Genomic DNA, 7,774 nt, shown 5'->3' with positions numbered 1-7,774 from the left:
TGCAAGTCGGACAAAAGGAAACCCTTTTGGTTGTGTGGAGGATGTGGTCATGTTCATGCGATGATGAGACCAACCAAGCATGAAACACTGAATACGGGTCTTCACCTCGACTCACTTACTATTTAAACACCACACGATGGGGAAACGGTCGAAATGGAGATAAACAAGGACGTATTGAGGAGGAAATGTAAAATAAACAAATAAAATAGAGGAAAGGCAGGAGGTGAACATAAAATGGCGGGAAGGGAACGGGTGAACAGAAAATGGCGGTTGTGATGTCGTGGCACCATCATACAAAATGGATCTTAGATACAGGGGGACGTTTGACCCATCGTTTCTTCGCTATATCAATTCCACATCAATTCAATCGATCAGTTTATCGGTTTAATCTGACTGGGGAGGAAGAACAAGCGGACAGGGACAGAGACATCGGTTTCGGACAAGTCTGACCGTAACGAGCACTCTCAGCGCCCTCGATCTTCACGGCGATGTCCCAGGTGCTCTGCCGGGTCTTCGGCTCCGGCTGTACGAGGTCTGCATGTCTGTTCCATCGGACACGTCTCTCCTGGACACAGTCGTTAACCACACTCCTTACACCAACGTTCCTCCAGTCTGACGGGCTCACGTGACCACGTGACCACGTGACCACGCCCTTTTGCACGGATCGAGCCGTCGGCGCGCTCGTTCGCCCGAGCCCCGCCCTCCGCATTTTGAGATCAAGCCGCGACGGAGAACCCACCTCTCTCTTCCCTCCCCTGAACCCCACTCCTTCCAAATTCGGATGGCAAATAAAACGAGATGTGTGTGTGTGTGTGTGTGTGTGTGTGTGTGTGTGTGTGTGTGTGTGTGTGTGTGTGTGTGTGTGTGTGTGTGTGTGTGTGTGTGTGTGTGTGTGTGTGTGTGTGTGTGTATATGTATATGTGTATATGTATATGTGTATATGTATATGTGTATATGTATATGTGTATATGTATATGTGTATGTGTGTGTGTGTGTGTGTGTGTGTGTGTGTGTGTGTGTGTGTGTGTGTGTGTGTGTATATGTATATGTGTATATGTATATGTGTATATGTATATGTGTATATGTATATGTGTATGTGTGTGTGTGTGTGTGTGTGTGTGTGTGTGTGTGTGTGTGTGTGTGTGTGTGTGTGTGTGTGTGTGTGTGTGTGTGTGTGTGTGTGTGTGTGTGTGTGTGTGTGATTTGTAAAAACATTTGTTCTTGATATTTATTCTCATTTCCCCAATATTCCCATTGAATGATCTCGGTGGTCCTTCAGCACAGGTGATGAACCCCTCAGGTCGAAACCCACAGTCACACAGCACCTCGGATGCACAAGAGTAACATTCGAGGAGTGAAACTTCTCGGGGTTCTTCCTCAACGCCATCGGGGAATGCGGACCAGAGGCCCCACGTCGGAATTGCACAGGTATTCACAGGTGTTTCGTCATTTTAGGAACTCGAGAGTTCATAACACACATTACCCTGCACAGTCTTGAGAAACAAGAACACGAGCGGAGTCTGCGAGCGGAATTTTTGATTGGTCGTCATGACGTGAAATTCTGCAATATTTTGTCCAAGTACTGGAGTCTGCAAAGCCGAAGGGTTTTGAAAGTGTCACCAAGGCGATTTGTGTTCTGCAGTGTTCATGCATGTAATTCAATTGAAACAGGAAGAAGAGTTTTGTGTGGTGTTTGTGTACTAGTGTGTTCCCTAATTAATAAGAGACATAACTCGAACTTCCACTTTATAACTGCTGGCAGTGATGACTGGGTACCAAGACCTCCCGCTTTGATCGGACACCTGACCCTGACTCATGACATTATTATTCAGTTGAATTCAGAATGGGATTAAAATTAATTTAATGGAAGACAAAATCGGAACAGTCCTGCATCAAAGTCGTCAGAAGGAACCCGAACACACAAAAAGCAAAGATGAAGTCATCAGGAGGAACCTGAGTAGGATTCGGGTTTCAGCTGCTCCTCCTCCACCCTCAAACCCATCCAGGAACAGCCAAGTGAGCTTCATTCAAATCAAAAAATCAAAAAATCAAAAAATCAAAAAGAACGCATGAATCAAAAAATAAAAAATTCTGGCTGCCAGACCATACATCCTATCAAGTTGAAAGTTAAAACATGTGTTCCCCATCACCGCTAGATCATAATTGTGAAGTTTCACATCGATTGATTAAGCAGTTTCAGAGAAAACATTATTTAATACTTTTTCTTCAATTCAATATGGCTGCCAAACCATGTGACCTATCAATTATTCCCGAACAAACTTGTACACCCATGGATTGGGGAACATTTGTGTGAAGTTCTCGATCTGTCTCGCCGTTCTGGAGAAGAGGATTTTTGGATAGTTTCAATATAGTTTCAATATAGAAAAAAGAAAAAAAACAATATGGGTGTCGAATCACGTGACCGATGAGGTCATCAATATTTTTTTTTTCTTCTGCAGAACATTTTATTCCGAGATGACCCTCAAAAATGTTCATACTGTTCAGATGTTGCGTTCTACATTTGCAATTATGACGTCACGACGAAGGCACTTATGACGACATAAAAACACACTCCTTCGGCGAGGGTAATTAAATGAAGATATTAAGAGTTGGAGGAAGAAAAAACTTGTTCGGAAGTTCAGTGCCATTGATGCAGCGTGGTTTTTAACACGTTACATCAGCCCTTCGTGCCTATTGTGTGTGTTCTTTATAACATCCTTAAAAACAGGAAGTTTCCCGTTTGGAATGATTTTCAATTCTGTTTGAGTGCCAGACAGACAGACGGAGTAAAAAGAAATTACCTCACTCAACTTTGCGCGTGTGCGATCGGGTCAAATCCATAGCGAAAGTTCTGTTAAACGACAGGTTCGTGAAACTATTCATGCTCAAAATAAAACATTCAATCGAAATGAAGTTTTTCATCGATCATAAACAGATGTGCGTAGACAGACAGACAGACAGACATGGGGTAATAATTGCCTCATCTGTACATAATGGAGCAAGTGTATGTGATCACGTGTGTATGTATGTATGTCCGCTCTTCACCCATTGGTTTGACAGCTGACCTGACGTCACCCACAATTGTCACCTGAAACACCTTCATTATAATTCGCTGATGGTGTCAAGAACCAACTTACCTGGAAATGACCACATGACTACATTTCATTTTCATTGATCTGTGATCAGCAATCACAAGGGTAGGCAAGGTATCAAAGTGGTTAAGGTGATGAACTGCTAATCCATAGTTCTTTGCACACATGGGTTCGAATCCCACCCTTGTTGTTTTTTAATGTTGTTTCGTGAGACCCCATCACTGAGAGGAAGACTTTTGCCGACTTCACCTTCAAATCCACTGCTTCTTCGGAACGTTTTGAAGACTCCCCGATCGACCCAAGGACCAATCGATTGAGACTTTCTCAATTCTGCTTCTTTGTTTCACCCATGAATGGCATTTCAGTTCCATAAACACGTGATCATTCTTCCCCTAAATGGACACTCAGACCTGCTGTTATCATATGCACATGACTGTTGCGATCATCCATTCACGTCCCCCTCGCAAACATTAAAGACCCAAAAGACCTCCCTCTCATAACCAACATCGAGAAAAGTGCTCCCTCCCCCTTTCTTCAAATCCTCAAACCCCCTCCCAACCCAATGTCTTGAACTCTCCCCCACCCCCTCCCCAAAAGCCTCAACCCCCTCGATCCCAACTCTGTCCTCTCTCTGCCCTCCCTCCCCCAACCCAGTCATCCCCTCCCTCTTTCTTTTTCAAGTCCTCAACTGCCCCAAACCCCAAGTCCTCAACCCCCCTTCCAACCCCAAGTCCTCAATCCTTCCCAATGTCTCAATCTCCCTCTTCCAACTCCACACACCCTCACCCCCAACTCTCTGTCCTCCCCTCCCCATCTCTTCCCGTTCTTCACAACGTTACACAGAGACCAATACCAATCATCACCAATGATACATGTTGCGATAACTGTCAATAGGTATCCGAGGATGTGGTCATTTTGTGGTATTTTCATGAATAAATGGTTGTTGTTTTGCAATAAATGTAATAATTCTGATTGTCAGCACCTCCTGAAACATCCCCCATACCGATATGTGTGATGTCACGTGTGCATTCCTTTTTCGTTTCAGTTTTCTGGCCCACGAAGTCGAAGCTCAGGTCACCAAAATCCACGCATGTCGCATGCTGCGAGTGGTGCTGCTGCGAGAGGACAACACTATTATCTTGGAGATAACTGGCATGTACCAACGAGCTGGTGGTCCCCTCCAAACATCACACCATCAAGGGGGCATCGATCGTGGTGCGAGTGGTTTTGCCAGAGCACACCATATTGATCTTGGGAAGAGGAGTGATATGGGCGAAAGGATGGATCGACATCACTCAGGAATGGGAGATCATTCTGGCAACCATCCACCGCAAAGACACGGTCCCTCAAGCGGTCCGCCACAGACAAGCTCCGCTTCTGTCGCTCGGCAACCTGGGCAACCAGACCATTAACATCAGGTTGGGGAAAGGATTAAATCGCGTCGCATTCTGAAGAGAGATCAGGCTCTTCCATAGAAGGGAGTCATACACCTGATTCTCCAGGTAGTAACACACGTAAGACATGGGGCTGACCCTCCCCAGAAATGAGAGATCGACTTCCTCCATGTGCACCACCAAGAGGTTGAGAAAACCATGGGATTTATATGGAGGGGACCTCGCACGGATTTAACTTTACCAGCTGTTTGGAGAACCTGGATCTTGTATTTTACATGATGTGTCATTTTGGTCACGTGGGGAGTCCGTTTTGTGCTCCACGTGGGATTTGTTACACAACTTCATCCAATGGGGCCACAAGTCGATCTGTAAATCTCTTATTTGTAACTTGAGTTACCAACACACAAAGGTTTTATGAACTGAGTAATTAAAGTTTTTTGTGTTGAAATCGTCCTTTGTTCATCACTTGGTATTGTCATTTCAAAATGTGGAATAAAAGTTATGAATCTGGAAGAATGTGTTCAACTTAACGATATATCCTTCACTTGTACAACATGACGTCTGCACAAACATACGGATGAGAAAAGGGCGATGAGAGCGACTTGCACCTTAGCATCTCCAGGAAAACGAACTTTGGGAGTGAGTTTCAGTTCCAGGGTTTCATGCCCTTTCATTCATTTTGGTATCTATCTTCATCGTGGGAGGAATAAACATAAGACCGCGTGTCCTGACGCTCACCTGGATCAGGAGAAAGTCACCCAAACCTCCCCGCAGACCTCCTTCGACCCTGAATTTTTAGATGCCGTGAACAAACTTAGGTACATCACGAATGATGAAGGTTGTGGTCAAGTTTCAATTAAATTATGTGTGTAGTTCGGAGAAGAGAGCAAATAGCTAATTTGGGGGTCAAAAACGCTCCCATAGACCCCCTTAATGAGCGCAGATTTTGATTCGGTCAACACCCCTTCGCTGGGCATCAGATATGAAGCTTGTGGCCAAGTTTCATCAAAATCATGTGTTTGGTTCAACCGATAATGACTCAAGTGTTTACGGATTGACTCAATGACCGACACCGACAGATCGCACGAGCTCCCCGGACTAAAGTCCAGGTGAACTAATAATGGCTTGATTGCCAATGCTTCAGCTTCGTTGTAATTTGCTAAAAGTCCAGACAAGGTGGCCGAGTGGTTAAGGAGATGGACTGCGAATCGATTGTGCTTTGCACGTGTTGATACAGATACACGTCAGTACAATTTAAAAACATTTATTGAATAAACAGATTATATGTGCCAGCACAGGAGATCCTGGACAGACAAATTTACTCCAGATCTCTCAACATAACCGAAGAATCTTCCTCCGTTTTTTTTAGTTTCCAGGAAGACACAGTTTATTATAATTTTCTGACACTGACTCCAGTTCGCCCGGTCTTGACAATTTCCAAGTGAACCTCATCTTCAGTCTTCTATGACAGCTCCTGCTTAAATGGTTACAACACATATTCAAACCCAGACATATTAATCGTACAGAATGCCAGAATGACGTCAAACGCCAACCCTAATGGCCATTAAAACAAGTTTCCATCATATGTAGGTTAAAAGTCAGTCTGCTTCTCCCAAAACTGGGAAGATATATTATCTTGAAGCGACCAGAGCGCCTGCACATTTTCTTAAGTCCACATTCCAACTCGTTTGTGTCTTCCATACAAAATTCTCAAGATAGTTTTGAATCAAGATCTCAAGATCTCAAAATTCTCAAGATCCCAAGATAGATACAAAACGTTTTGAAGACTCCCCGATTGACCCAAGGACCAAGCGATTGAGACTTTCTGGAAGATCCAAACAATAACTCTTTGAAAATTTCTCAATTTTGCTTCTTTGTATCACCAATGATTGTCATTTCAGTTCCATAAACACATGATCATTCTTCCCCCCAAAATGTACACACAGACCTGCTGTTATCATATGCACATGACTGTTGCGATCATCCATTCGCATCCCCCTCACAAACATTCCCATGGAACATGTCCAAGCAAACGATGCATCAACATAACGAATCAGATTAATTTTGTGTACATGATCGACACTCGAGGAAGAGTCTCATCGTCAGACAATGCTTGACAATGAAAGAGAAAACAATGTCGTTTCCGGATACAAGATTATCAACTTTCTAATCGATAATGGTCGTTACGGTGAAATAACATCCCTCTCTTTTTGTCCCCAAAGCCATACAAAGCCAACTTTGAGGGGAGAACATTCCTAAATGATTCCTTATTCACTCCTTAACGCCCCATCCTCTCTGATAGAGAATGACCAGTTCCATAAGAATGACTAATTATTCAGAATACGGAAGGATGAAGTCAATTTCTAACACTCTAACACTCTAACACTAATTTCTAACACTAATCATAAAGAGAAATCCTCCTGTGTTGAGTCTCGAGGTTATTCTGAGAATTCCATTGAATTTCTCATACCCCAAAACCTTGGTCTCGACCCCAAAATAATTTTGTTGTGACAAATAGTAATGAGGTTGTGGCTATTTCAGCGTTTTCCTCGAATTTGTGCAGCACAGCGGCGGCCATCTTGGCCTTCGATTGAGATGACCTCAAATTTAAATTGCTAGTACGTGCCCGTAAAAAAAATTAAAAAAATTATAAATAAATATTCAAACCGCGAGCAAGAAGCAACAACCACACAGGCCGTTTCTTCGCTCTCAAGTGCCCGTCCGTGCGTGGCCCGGAAGTTTGCATATCGCAGTTACGATAATTCGCAATTTAGTTTTAATGGCCAATTATTCAATTAGTGCCAACGTATTTTGCCTTTTCGCAATGTCGTCGCAAGGAAAAACAAAAAAAGAAGAGAAGAGAGAAAAAAATTTACTTCTTGGTTCGGAGCACACCAGCTCACTCTGATGTTACCGAAATTTATACACCGTCTAATATGAAAACGATCATAACTTGGGGCATTGTGTTTATCTATAAATGCGCATAAGAAATCGAGAAATTATTAGAATAGACGAAGTCATCACTCTCCGGAAGCCCGAACGTTGTTACCCGTAATGGGGAACGCGGCTGAGGTTCTCTTCCCCATCGGTCACGCCCACGCAACAACGTGTCTTGTCATTGGTTGGTAAATATATGGCCATAACTTGGGAGGCACTTGTCCGATTAATATCAAACCTTGAAAAGGCACATCCTCAGGTCCCCAGCAATATATCTGGTAAGTTTCAATTAGATCGGACCAGTGGTTATCGAGAAACAGCGGTCACAGACACACACACACAGACACACAC

General features: G+C 43.6%; 1 long non-coding RNA gene across 1 annotated transcript; it reads left to right on the top strand.

Moving 5' to 3' along the window:
* Positions 1-297: 297 nt before the first annotated feature.
* Positions 298-4,992, top strand: LOC147008331 (uncharacterized). The gene is made up of 3 exons (XR_015053531.1): positions 298-800; positions 1,280-1,428; positions 4,138-4,992. It is a non-coding gene; the product is annotated as an uncharacterized LOC147008331 (long non-coding RNA).
* The last annotated feature ends 2,782 nt before the right edge of the window (positions 4,993-7,774 follow it).

The sequence above is a fragment of the Eptatretus burgeri genome, chromosome 20 (assembly GCF_056783735.1).
Source record: "Eptatretus burgeri isolate ZD-2024b chromosome 20, Ebu_testis_v1, whole genome shotgun sequence".
NCBI lineage: Eukaryota > Metazoa > Chordata > Myxini > Myxiniformes > Myxinidae > Eptatretus > Eptatretus burgeri.
The sequence above is the reverse complement of the archived record's forward strand: the minus strand, read 5'-3'. Positions and strand labels throughout refer to the sequence as shown.